Below are 14514 nucleotides of genomic sequence, written 5' to 3' on the forward strand. Positions count from 1 at the left end.
CAAAGCATGGCATGAAGCTACTCAAAGCATACAACGAAAGTCCCTTACTGACCATAAGCCAAAAGGGATTAGTAAATACAATGGCATCCATGTGAACATAGCAATTATCGTTAGCAGATTCAGACTTGGTAGAAAACTGGAACATGGAAAAACAGATGCGGAGAGGCGGCGGGCTCCGGCGGCCGGAACTCGCGGCGGTGAGGCGCGCGACACCGGCGGGCGGCGGAGCGGCGTCGGGGGCGAAGGAGGCAGGCGGCGATGGACACGGGATGGGCCGCGGGGGCCGGCGCTGGGCCTGGCGGGCCGGCGCGGTCGGCGGCGAAGTGGGGCTCGCCCGCGGGACACGTGGCGGCTGCTGATTCGTCCGGCGGAGCGGGCGGACGTGTCCGGCGGCGAAATTTCATTCGGCGGCGCGAGGGAATGGGGAGGTTAGGGTTTCGTCCGGATTTCGAGGGAGAGGGTCCTTTTTATAGGTAGGAGGAGCTAGGAGGCTCCAAATTGAGCACGATTTTCGGCCACGCGATCGTGATCGAATGACCTAGATGATGGAAGGGGTTTAGGTGGGTTTTGGGCCACTTTGGAGAGGTGTTGGGCTGCAACACACACGAGGCCTTCTCGGTTCCTTGGTTAACCGTTGGAGTATCAAACAAAGTCCAAATGGCACGAAACTTGATAGGCGGTCTACCGGTAGTAAACCAAGGCCGCTTGGCAAGTCTCGGTCCAATCCGAGAACGTTTAACACCCGCACACGAAAAGAGGTAGAAAGGGATAGCGGAGGACATAGGAGCGCCGGAATGCAAAACGGACAACGGGGAAAATGCTCGGATGCATAAGACGAACATGTATGCAAATGCGATGCACATGATGACATGATATGTGATGCAAGACAAAGACAAAACAACACGAAGACAAAAACCCGACAACGAGGAAATATCATAACTTGGTGCCGGAAATGGCAAGTTGGAATACAAATATGGCAGGTTACATACAAGGTGTTACAACGGAGATGCGGACTCCGGCTCCTTATGAGGTGGCGGAGAAGACCGAGAAGAAGGCAACGGGAACCCGAAAGAGTTCCTGGCGCCAGGTGGTATCGGACACATCGTCCGATAACTCCGAGACGCACTCCTCCCGTGAAAACGAGGAGGAGGAAGATGAAGATTCTCCCCCTCCAGCCGGGGAAGACAAGAAAAGGAAGGCCGCCCCAACCGGGGAGGCTGAAGGGTCCAAGAAGGGAAGGACTCTCCTTCTGGACTGTTCCACCACCGCCGCCGACGGTGAAGACGAGTGGCTACTCAGGGCCAAGCCCCTGGCAAAGTCGTAAGTATTCGGATACCAGAGTAACTCATAGCATACTTTTGTTGCACTGCTTCTTCTAACGTCGAATATGATTATGCAGTCCGCCCCGAGCCCGTATCAACGTATCCTCGTCGGACGGTTCCTTGGACTCGTCGGATATGGATAGTGATACACTTCCAACCGCCTCCTCTCCTTGCCCTACGGACAATGTCGAGGTATTGTCTCAAGGGGCATCGAGCTGGGGGGAGATAGTCCCGGAGGCGCCTCAAGGCGACCTTCCGGACTCCAGGAGCAAAGGGAGCAAGACTCCCAAGGGCTGCAAGTTCGGCCCTCGGCCGAACACCGCGCCGGAACCTCCAGTGGTTCCGGACTCCGGCAGGCGGCCCCCTTCCAAGAGGGGCAAGCCGCCCGTGCCGGTGACCTCTATCCATCCAGAGGCACCGGACAACCTGCTGAGAGCGCTTCGTGGCGCTTCCATCGACGAAGAGCACCACACTATTATGAGTGCGGTGATCAAGAAGGTTCAGTCCGCCAAGAGCGGACTGTCTGAAGCCTGTGCCAGCCTTCTAACAGGCTTTGAGGTAAGTATTTAAAATATATGAAAATATTACCGCATAGACAGTAGCCCTTGATGCTCTATTTGGTGTTCACAAAGAAAAACTGAATAGAGGATCAAATAATATCTGCAGGAGTCTAATATAAGTATGTCTGTATGCGTATGCAGGCTTCGCTCCTGACCTCTGCCGCACTGACTGCGGAGGTCGCCGCACTGAAGCAGGACCTCGAGCGGTCCGAGAAAGAGCTCGGCCTTGCCAAGAGGCAACTCGAGGAGAACAAAGGTAAGTAATACCTTGTCTATATATATATATATATATATATATATATATATAAAAGATGTGGTTGCAAAATGATAGGATCATCATGGATGTGCCAGGGGCCACGACCGAAGTGGCAACCCTGAAGCGAGCGTTGTCCGAGGCCAAAAACAAAGCGGCCGAGGAGCGCACCGAGCGGGAGAAACAAGAGGCACGGGTGGGTGAGGTGCAGCAAGAGCTTCAAGCTCTCGTGAAGAAGCACGAGGCTTTGGAGCTTGACTCGAAGACGCGAGAGTCCGAGCTTGCCGCGGCCCTCGACAGCACAAAGCATGCCAAGGCTGAAGCCCAAAAGGCCCTCCAGGAAATTGAGGCGATGAGGAAGATAGCGGCGGGTAAGGCATTCAATATGCAAAGAAAGCATGTGAAAGTAAATTACTTGTTACTTACCCGAGTCCGGAGCTCTCCAGGAGCATTCGTAGATTTTCCCCGCAGCGTGTCGGATGCCGCGAAGTATTACCAGGCCGAGGAGGGAAGCTCAACGGAGAAGTTGTTCTGGTCTCAGTATACTGGGACCGAACACCCGATGCCTGTGAGCGACCAGCTGAAGCAACTGGTCGAGCTGCACAAGGCGGCCGAACAGGCCATGAGGGGCCTTATAGTCCGGATGTGGCCTGGCGACTCCCTTCCCAATAGCTACTTCGGCCTGGTGAGGCGGCTTGTGGATGCCTGCACACGGCTGGAAGTCACAAAGCAGTCCGTCTGCATCGAAGGTGCACGCCGGGCTTTTGCCCGTGCGAAGGTGCACTGGGCCAAGATGGACGCCGAGAAGCTGGTGAAGGAGGGGTCGTGATAACCCACAAGTATAGGGGATCGCAACAGTTTTCGATAAGTAAGAGTGTCGAACCCAAGGAGGAGCTAAAGGTAGAACAAATATTCCCTAAAGTTCTATCGACCACCGATACAACTCTAGGCACGCTTGATGTTAGCTTTACCTGGAACAAGTATGAAACTAGAAGTACTTTGTAGGTGTTGTTGGATAGGTTTGCAAGATAATAAAGAGTACGTAAATAAAAAGTAGGGGCTTTTTAGATAAAGAAACAATAAAGTAAATATAGCGAGTGTGGAAAAGTGGTGGTAGGAGTTACGAAATTGTCCCTTAAGCAATTGACTACTTTACTAGACCGATAGCAAGTATTATGTGGGAGAAGCCACTGCTAGCATGTTATCCCTTACTTGGAATTCTATGCACTTATGATTGGAACTATTAGCAAGCATCCACAACTACTAACGTTCATTAAGGTAAAACCCAACCATAGCATTAAGATATATTGGTCCCCCTTCAATGCCGTATGCATCAATTTCTATGCTAGGTTGAAGCTTCTGTCACTCTTGCCCTCCAATACATAGTCCTATCAACATACAACTAACCCTATGGTGTGATCCACGCGCGCACTCATCTGATGGGCACCAAAGGACAGCAACATAACCGCAAGCAAATTAAATCGATCATAGCAATTCATCAACCACCGATAGGACAACGAAAATCTACTCAGACATCATAGGATGGCAACACATCATTGGATAATAATATGAAGCATAAAGCACCATTTTCAAGTAGAGGATACAACGGGTTGCGGGAGAGTGGACCGCTGTAGATAGGGGGGAAGGTGATGGAGATGTTGGTGTAGATCGCGGTGATGATGATGATGGCCACGGCGGCGTTCCGGCGCCACCGGAGGAGAGGAGGAGAGGGGCCCCCTTCTTCCTCTTCTTCCTTGACCTCCTCCCTAGATGGAAGAAGGGTTTCCCCTCTGGTCCTTGGCCTCCATGGCATGGGAGGGGCGAGATGGAAGAAGGGTTTCCCCCCCATCTATGCCCATGGTATTTTCAATGCGTAATTATGTACGCGTGGCATGGATTTTGCCGTTTGGCTGGGGCTGGGGTGGGGACGCATTGCTATGGGAGCTCGGAACGTGCCAGGCGGTCTTGTTGCCGATTACTCCGGGCGCGCTTGAAGGTGTCCGGGTCTTTAATTGCCGAACTGGTGGATTGCCTTAAGAGGCTGCTTTGCACTTCTGCTCCGAGGGCCGCAGTGTGCTCCTCCGTGCAGAGAGCGCTCTGTGTTTCCATTGAATGTGATGACCCCCCGAGGTCCTGGCATCTTGAGCTTGAGATATGCATAGTGCGGTACCGCGTTGGATCTCGCAAATGCGGTTCGCCCGAGCAATGTGTGATAGCCACTGCGGAACGCGACTATATCAAAGATTAACTCCTCGCTTCGGAAGTTATCCGGGGATCCGAAGACCACTTCCAGTGTGACTGAGCCTGTGCAATGGGCCTCTACACCTGGTATGATGCCTTTGAAGGTCGTTTTTGTGGGTTTGATCCTTGAGGGGTCTATACCCATTTTGCGCACTGTGTCCTGATAAAGCAGGTTCAGGCTGCTGCCACCGTCCATAAGGACTCGAGTGAGGTGAAATCCGTCGATGATTGGGTCTAGGACCAGTGCGGCGAATCCGCCATGACGGATACTAGTGGGATGGTCCCTGCGATCGAAGGTGATCGGACAGGAGGACCATGGGTTGAACTTTGGGGCGACTGGCTCCAATGCATATACATCTCTTAACGCACGTTTCCGCTCCCTCTTGGGGATGTGGGTTGCGTATATCATGTTCACCGTCCGCACTTGTGGGGGGAACCTCTTCTGTCCTCCGGTGTTCGGCTGCCGGGGCTCTTCCTTGTCATCACTATGTAGCCCCTTATCTTTGTTTTCGGCATTTAACTTGCCAGCCTGCTTGAACACCCAACATTCCCTGTTGGTGTGGTTGGATGGCTTGTCGGGGGTGCCATGTATTTGGCACGAGCGATCGAGTATACGGTCCAAACTGGACGGGCCCGGAGTGCTTATTTTGAATGGCTTTTTCCGCTGACCGTGTTTAGAACCTCTGAATCCGGCATTGACTGCCGTATCCTCGGTATTGTCGCTATTGACGCGGCGCTTATGTTTGTTGCGACGTGACCTGCCATTGCTATCCTTGGTATCTGAAGTACCGTGGTTCTTTGATATGTTATTGTTGCGAGCCAGCCAGCTGTCTTCTCCCACGCAAAAGCAGGTCATGAGTGTCATGAGGGCTGCCATAGATTTCGGCTTTTCCTGGCCAAGGTGCCGGGCGAGCCACTCGTCGCGGATGTTGTGCTTAAAAGCTGCTAGGACCTCTGCATCCGGACAGTCGACGATTTGATTTTCCTTTGTCAGGAACCGTGTCCAGAATTGCCTGGACGATTCCTCTGGCTGCTGAATTATGTGGCTCAAGTCATCGGCATCTGGTGGTCGCACATAAGTGCCCTAGAAATTGTCGAGGAATGCAGGTTCCAGATCTTCCCAACAGCCAATGGATTCTGCTGGCAGGCTGTTGAGCCAATGCCGAGCTGGTCCTTTGAGCTTGAGTGGAAGGTATTTGATGGCGTGTAGATCATCACCGCGGGCCATGTGGATGTGCATGAGGAAGTCCTCGATCCATACCGCAGGATCTGTTGTGCCGTCGTATGATTCTATATTTATGGGTTTGAAACCCTCTGGGATTTGGTGATCCATTACTTCGTTTGTGAAGCATATGGGGTGTGCGGCGCCTCTGTAGTGGGCTATGTCGCGACGCAGCTCGAATGAGTCTTGTCCGCTGTGTTCGGCCCGGCCGGATTTACTTTTACTGTATCCGGCGTGACGGTTATCGTCTCGCGTAGTGGCGCGGCCTCGTGATCCGTAGATAGATCTTGCGTGTTTTGCTTTGTCCTCCAATTTGTCTCGCAGGTCTAGCATGTTTCCTCATTCCTTGTCATTTTTATTTGAGTGGCGTCGGGGTGCGGGCTGAGTTTTTGGCTGAAATGCCTCTCTGTCGCGGTCACGAGGTGGCCGATCAGCCGCGTCATATGCTGGAGATGTAGATTTTAATGCTTCCTCCTCCAGTCAGGGTAGCAACCTGCGCTTTGGGTAACTCTTGGAGGGGCGTTCGAGTTCATATTCCTCAGCCGCAAGGACTTCAGTCCATCTATCAGCTAGCAAATCTTAATCAGCTTGAAGCTGCTGCTACTTTTTCTTAAGGCTATTTGCCGTAGCTATAAGCCGGCGCTTGAAGCGCTCTTGCTCGACGGGATCCTCCAGCACGACAAATTCGTCATCGTCGAGGCTTGCCTCGTCTTCGGAGGGAGGCATGTAATTATCATCCTCCGCCTCTCCATCTGCCGCTCTCTCGGGAGGGCTGACTTCTCCATCCTCCTGCTCTAAATCTTGCTGGAGGGGATTGTTGTCGTCTTCGGCACTCTCCGGAGTGCTATTATCTCCTATGCCGGTGTCACCGCTTTTGCTTTGGCGAGACTTAGAGCGGCGCCGCTGACGTCGGCGCTTGGGTTGCTTCTTGGAGGGGTCATCCTCCGTTGTCCGTCGCCATTGCCTTCTTTGGGTGTGTCCACCATGTATATATCATATGATGAGGTGGCTGTCCAGTGCCCTGTGGGCAGTGGTTCCTCTTCGTCTCCCGCATCATCGTCCATACCATCGATGTCTTCGGAGTCAAAGTCAAGCATGTCGGTCAAATTGTCGACGGTGGCTACTAAGTGGGTGGTGGGTGGGCGGCGAATTTCTTTGTCATCCGCATCCCAATCCTGCCGAACATAGTTCGGCCAGGACTCTCCTGACAGGGAGAGAGACCTTAATGAGTTCAGCATGTCGCCGAAGGGCGAGTGACGAAAATATCCGCGGAGGTGAACTCCATGATCGGCGCCCAGTCGGATTCGATAGGCACGGGCGCAGGCGGTTCGGAGTCCGTGGATGGGAAAGAATCCGGCAATTTGGTGTCACAGCTCTCGTGAAGGGTAAGGTCGATACTCGGCTCGATCGCCGCTGAGAATGCGGCCTCCATGGCAGGGTCTATCCCCCGTCCGTGGATGGCGCAATCGGCTCCGAATTGAGGGTCGAAGCGATTGCCAGTGCGATCTCCTGCGCACTGTCCGATGGTAGAGCTAAATCATGCTCATCATGACCATGCGGCGTACTCGGCAGTGGCTCGAATCCGTCGAAGATCAAGTCTCTGCGGATGTCGGCCGTGTAATTTAAGCTTCCAAACCTGACCTGGTGGCCAGGGGTGTAACTCTCGATTTGCTCCAGATGGCCAAGCGAGTTGGCCCGCAGTGCGAAGCCACCGAATATAAAGATCTGTCCGGGGAGAAAAGTCTCACCCTGGACTGTATCGCTATCGATGATCGAAGGAGCCATCAAGCCTAATGATGAAGACACAGAGGAACTCTCAATGAAAGCACCAATGTGAGTGTCAAAACCGGCGGATCTCGGGTAGGGGGTCCCGAACTGTGCGTCTAAGGCGGATGGTAACAGGAGGCAGGGGACACGATGTTTTACCCAGGTTAGGGCCCTCTTGATGGAGGTAAAACCCTAGGTCCTGCTTGATTATTCTTGATAATATGAGTAGTACAAGAGTTGATCTACCACGAGATCAGAGAGGCTAAACCCTAGAAGCTAGCCTATGGTATGATTGTCTGTTGTCCTACGGACTAAAACCCTCCGGTTTATATAGACATTGAAGGGGGCTAGGGTTACACAGAGTCGGTTACAAAGAAGGAGATCTACATATCCGTATTGCCAAGCTTGCCTTCCACGCCAAGGAGAGTCCCATCCGGACACGGGACGAAGTCTTCAATCTTGTATCTTCATAGTCCAACAGTCCGGCCAAAGGATATAATCCGGCTGTCCGGATACCCCCTAATCCAGGACTCCCTCAGCCCCAATCAGCAAGTTTGCGGTAGCGTTGTTGCCGTGATCGACCATCTATTTTTATGGCTGAAGTACCCTAGTCATCTAAAGAATCGGCACTGTTCCTGCCTTCAAAGAGAGTTGTTCGTATGTAGAATCAAGAAGCACATACAAGGTGAGCACAGCAATTCAGCTATTCTGTTTAATATATGTGACACTAAATTACCTCCAGTTAAAGGTCTTTCAGTAAATGTAGATGATGCTTCAACAATACTCTTAATTATCATTGGTTTGTTATATTTTTTCATGTAAATGATGTGTTGCAACTAGGTCAACTCTGCAAGAGCTTGGGAAATTTGAGGGCACTTCCAATCCATTAACTAAATTAGGATCTTCAGATTCCGCCTTAGTTCTAGATAAATAAATTATGCTCCAGTGTTTAGTCTTGAAAGCTATGCCATAAGAAGTGCTATTCATCATTTCAAAACATTGATATTTCTGACAGTGTTTAACGCTTTGCATATACAGTTTTTGTACTTTGCACGAATGATACTTTTTATATACTTACGACCATTCCAGCATTTTAATAGCTACAGTATTTTGTATGTCTTCCGTAGTTTCTCAACTCACATGTAAACTGTTATTTTCACATTTGCTCCTCTTCTACGAATGTCTCATTGATCCCTCTTCTTTGATCTCAAAATTCAGATGAAAATTATTTTTTAAATCAGTTTATCTGGTCCCTGTCCGTAGCTGGCTGATGGTTGATGACTGTCCATTCATATTGTTTACGTAGTTACTGAAAGGTCCTTATAATGCGTATTTTACATTGAACTGATACCTGATAGACAAGGTAAACTCTAGCATGTAATCGTCGTAATTCATGAGGATACATGCAGAACCAGTATGCTCATAGGTCCTAACATTTTTGTGATGCTTTTACTTGCTTAATAAAACTCTCTAGATCTCTCTACTAGATGAGATATTTGATTGAGAATTCTAATGTCTGATAACCATTGAAACAACCTATGCATTGATTTGTTAAACATAATGGAACACATGAAATGTATATAGTGGCATGCCCTTGTGTCGAATTGTATTAAATTGCTTTGATGCTAATGCATGACATTTGATACTTGACAGCCTTGGATATTTACTGAGATAAAAGAACAAAGGGACCGAGATATCACATCTGGTGAGAGATTGAGTATTCTAAAAGATTTTATGTGTTTTGGTCTCAAACACTCGGGCTCATGACATTTTCTTTGTCATTTTTTCACAGGGAGGGTGTGATTATTGAAAATTGATGTTGGGTGTGATACTATACAACAAGGAAGAAGCTTTTGACTTGTTGAAGACAGAAGGTCTAGCATGTCTCACCCTGATGTAGAATTGGTCTTTAATGGGGCATTAACAAGTTCTGAATATAAACTAATTTTGCTTTCTTGGCAGTGACTCTCGGAGGGGAGGAGCTTCATGTTGTCAACATTGTTATTTTCAATACATAACTTTTTGTTGGTTAGCTGACATTGTTTGATAAAGAAAGAGTCAAATGTTGTTATGATGCATGAGTTGCTTTTAGTGGAGCTAATGCGTTACGAGGATTTGTGAAGGCTTTGGAGTTGGCAATCTGAACAGCCTGTATGATTAATGGAAGCGTGTGGGGCCTCGGCCGAAAGGGACTCCCCTCCCTCCCTCTCCCGGCGCCACCCGCGCGGCGCCGGGGAGGGCTCCAGATCCCCGCCGCCACACCCCCTCCTCCTCCCTCCTCCTCCCTCGCCGCCGCCAAGGGGCGCGGCCGGGCGAAGCCCGGGCGTCGCCGGCGGCGGCGGGGCTCCTTCGGCCCCCGCCTCGTGGGGTATGGCGCGGGCCAGATCTTGCGGCTGGGCGCGTGCTCGGTGCCGGGCGTGGCGGCGCGGCGGCGCCCCGGAGCAGGTCGGCGATGGCGGCGTTCGACGGGTGGCGGGCGGCATGGTGGTGGTGCGGGCCGGTGGTGGAGTCGGCGGCGGTGCTTCCGGCAGCGCTTCGGCGTCGCCTCCGGCGGCACGGGTCGCGGTTGACCGGGTCACGGGAGGCCCTCTCACCATGGTGCTCTGGTGAGGGGGCGGGGCGGCAGCGGAGGTGGTGGGTTGCTCCCACCTAGTCGGGCCCTCGCGGCTAGGTGGCGGTGCTCGGCTCGGGTGGATCCCCTGGTGGTGTCTTCAGGCGGCGACGGCGATGGCTCCGCAACCCTCCCTCTCCGGCTTCTGGCGACGGCTGATGCCCCCTGATGCTCCGGGCCTTCGAAGCGGGGGCGGAACACGGTTCCGGGGGGAAGTTGGAGACAGGGTGTCGATCGTGGCCATGTGCCACTTCTCCGCCTTCCCCTTCCCCCGATCGAGGTGGTCGCGGCCCTTCTCGAGGCAGCTTGGCCGGCGGCGGTTCTGTAGGTGGTCGGGGTTGTGGATCTTGACAAAGGCGTGGCCTTTGGGGGCTTCAGGGCGGTCTCATGGCGGGGCGGCGGCCCTGGCGGTGGGAGTCGCGTTGGTTGTGGGCGGATCGCATGACTCGGATGCGGGCAGGCAACCATGGCCGCTCGGGCGGCATGGTTGTGGGCATTGGCGGACCGGGGTGGCGACGAGGGAGTTGAAGCACCGGGGTTCATCACCTACCCAGTCCCGTTCTGGTCGACGGTGACGGCGTCCGTGGACGTCGTGTTCCTCCTTGCAGGCTCCGTTGTGGTGCTTCTTCTCCCTCCATCTTACCCCGGGTGAAAACTTGATCTTCGGATCAGACGGTGGCGACGGTCTTGGTCGTGCCCTTCCTGGAGGCCCCGTCTTGGAGTCCTCGGTCCGGCGTGTCCGTCGCGCATCCTCCCGGACGATCGCTCCTTGGTGGTGGTCTCGGTCGACTCTTAGCGGATCCTTTTTTTGCTTATCTTTTAGATGCTTTGTGTCGTTGAGGTTGTGCGTCGGTGCCCGGCATTCATGTATCTTGCCTTGGGTTTGTGTGGCGTGTGTTTATATCGGATGCTTGTTGTTGTGGTTGTGGTTGTGCTTTATAATATAAAGCGGGGGAAACCCTTTTTCATATTAATGGAAGCGTGTGCATTCATCCAAAGAATTCACAGAACAAATCTTCCGTTTGGCGACTGCAGAGTGCAGAGGACGAAATCTTTTACCTGATTAATTGGTATGTTTGCTATGCCGAGTCTCCTATTTTATGTTTGAATTTGCAAAGCATCGTCACTCAGCTTACACTTTTTTAACCTGGTGATTAAATTTTCTTGCTCGGTTAAACTAATTGCGCATATGAGTACCATTGCCAGTCTTTATTAGTTCAGTTTTTTCCCGTTGAGTATAAAGTTCCAGTTCGGCAGATCGTTCTTCACTAGATAACTATATTAGTGACAGTGAGTGCTTACCTCTCTTGTAGTAAGCTCAGTTTTATAGATACATAATTTGATGCATAGCTTAACTTGGACTCTAGCCTATATGATCGTATTCGGTGACCGGAAGATTTGAGAGAATACAACATGTTATGTGCCCATATCTGCTTGAAGAAGATACACAACATGATATGTCACATAGTTGCGGACACCATCCAATTTGTTACATATATTTATATTTATTTATTTATTTATTTATTTTGCAGTTTTATTTTTGTACTGTGATATAAAGAAGGAATGTGCATCGTAGGGGATTTGCTACGTGCTACATATGTCTTATTCACTGGCAGTCAGTCAGCTTATATTCCAGTGCTGAGAAATGGCACAATCATCTCATGCCATTTCGTGGGAGCAGTAGAAGAAGCATAGATGCAATGGTGTGAAGCAGAACACTAATCAGTTCAATAAGTATGCACTTCCCAAGTTCCTTATGCAAATGAAATGGCACACTTTTTCTTATGCCCTCATATAGTGTGGATTGAAGATTACAGAGTGAACGATAGCATGATATAACTCAAGTTCATTGTAGGTAAATCTTCTGCCATATGTATGTGCATATCCCTTTTTAACGTTGATTTCATATGATGTATTCTATGTCAACAATCCGTGTTGCTGTTAATTGTTATTTTTATCTATGGTTTGCAGTTGTAAAAAATTCGTACGGGAGCAAGTATTGTGATCACAATTACAGACAAGATTCCTAAGTGCTTGACAATGTGAGTGCTCGAGCAAAGCAATTTACGGTGTAATCTTTTCAATAGTTCCTTCAAGTTAATCATATATCGTTACAGTAGTTTCTTCTCCTTTAAATTAAGACAATCTGCTTATGAGAGATATATAACTTCATGCAGACCTACGACTTCGAATAAATTTGTCCTATGGGTGACATGAACATCTGTGGCAAGAACGGCGATGTGATGCTCATGGGAGTTGAGGTCAAGGAAGTGAATACACCGATGATGCATCCATAGATGTATAAATTGTTCTTGCATGAGCATATTGTGGTAACTACGGGGAGGAGATAAAGAGCATCAACAACCTCTTGACCGGGGTCTTTGTCGCCACAACGAACAACAACAGTTATTACCAGCTTGTGAGGTAGCTGTTGGGGCGTTGGAACCTTCTTGAGAAGAAGAACAAACTGGTGATCGAGTTGTTCAACGAGGACGACAGGAGCGGCCCTGGCAAGGAGCAAAAGAAGGCAGAGTTCGGCTCCACTGGCTGCCAACTCCGACAGTGGGAGGAGGAGAAGGAAAAAAGGAGTAATTTAATGGTGAAAGAAACTTGAAAGCTTGTTCTAACTATTAAATTATATGTGCCCCCGTTGCAACACACATTGGATTAGTACACTGTCATAATTTCAGAAAATTTGCAGAAGCAGCGATACACCTTTCTCACAAATATTACACTGATTGTTCAGTACTTTTTTTCCAAGCATTCAGCTTTTGACTGCATAGAAGAGAGTACAGAGGAATGAATATTTAGTGATAGAGGCTAGGCATTGTGAGCTTGTTGAGGGGAGGGGGCATTTCTGATATTTCTAGCACACCTGCTTGTTTTGCATCTATTTATAGATAATTCTTTTCAATACTATGATTGCCACTCTAACTGTGTGCCTGATTGAACTGTGAGTATTATCCTCTTTGATTATCTTGCACTGCGGAATTGTTGTACAAAACAAATTTATAGGTGATATTCGTTGTTTCTCCTCTTAACTATGTATATGGAACAATGGATCGCACATATTCCTATAAGCTAGATTATCTTCACATTTATGCATAGTCTTGCTGGGATGCAGTTATAGTAAGCAAATATATTTCTTCCCATTTATTATTCTTGCTTGGAGAGAAAAAAAAAGTCTGATAATAAGCATTTTTATATAAGCTTATTTATTGCAAAATGGAACATAAACTAACTATCGTTTTTTCTTACTTGTAGCGCAAAATGTGAGAGCTTATATACCCACATAAAACAAGTAGGTGTTATGAAATCCATCAATGTTGATGTTGTATGTCTAATTTTTGTTGCCATAGTTGTCATCTATAAACAGCAAGATTCTTTTTCAACTTTTTCTTGAGGTAACTGTCGATGAGCACGGGAGCTCGGAGGAGGCCATAGCGCAGCTTATGACACCTCATTATGACGGGCTATTTGTTTGTTTTTTGAATTTTCAAATGCGCGAGGGGGCGAGGGGGGTTCCCCTACCTGAATATATTGATCAAAGTGGGTTATTTGTTTTACATAGAGCCATAGAACCATTCCATTCTTCTACTATTCATGCTAGCGGCAAGAGTTGTTCTAGCATCTGCTGACCGTTATTTGTTGAAATTATGAAATAGCTTTCTATCATTACAGTTTTACGTGCATCGGTGATGTCTAATTCAAATAGTATGTTTGTAGAGAACCAAGTGCCCTGACCTACAGATCATTGTGAAAGTGGTCTTTGAGCAACAATAAACCTGGGTCATACATTTGGTCGTGTACCTAATATCTCCGATCAATGTTGTTTTTTATGTTCAAGTTTATTTGTATTGCATTATGATGGCCCATGTAAACATTGGATGAGTTGCCAACCCAGTAAGAAGTTTACTTTGTTTTTGTTGCTACCGCCTACTTTTTGAAGCATTTGAAACAACAAAGAATAGTATTTGCTTGCTTTAAGTCATCAAATACTTTTTGTTGTGATCTATAATTCATTTTTTTGTTGAGTGCATGTTGAGGTAGCATTATCTTTTTATCTAGAAAGTTTGCTATAGGCATGTAGTGAATTACATCTGAAGGCGGTTGCCACCCATGTCCCTTGTTGCTCACCTACCACGGCGCACAGGCTCACTCCAAATACGAGTTAGTGGATTTGTGATAAGAGTGAGGGTTGAGAGTGAGTGGGATGTGGATTGGGGTTGGTCAAATGCAGCAAATTGCATTTTAGTAGAGATGGTTTTGCAGTAAATTGCATGAGCGAGCGGTCCATACATATTTTTCATAAGTCACATTATTCTTTGGTTAGGATAGAATGGTAAATGCATTGGTTGGTTGCTTCAAGAGTAATAACGGACACAGTGGTGTATCAGTTGCATGTCCAACAACGGACATCATATTTTTGTTTCGTGGTAATGCACGACATTCAACTGTATGTTACAACATGACAATGGCTCAGGAGAGATTGGATCTACCTTCTTCGCTCGGCAGGCATCCTGAGTGGTGCACACCTC

The 14514-nt window shown here is 48.9% G+C and overlaps 1 pseudogene; it reads left to right on the plus strand.

The window, feature by feature from the left end:
• Positions 1-9503: 9503 nt before the first annotated feature.
• LOC147980559 (uncharacterized) lies at positions 9504-10950 on the plus strand (annotated as a pseudogene).
• Positions 10951-14514: the final 3564 nt, after the last annotated feature.

Source organism: Triticum urartu, chromosome 3A (assembly GCF_056163025.1).
Source record: "Triticum urartu cultivar PI428250 chromosome 3A, HENAU_Tu73, whole genome shotgun sequence".
In the NCBI taxonomy this organism is placed as follows: Eukaryota; Viridiplantae; Streptophyta; class Magnoliopsida; order Poales; family Poaceae; genus Triticum; species Triticum urartu.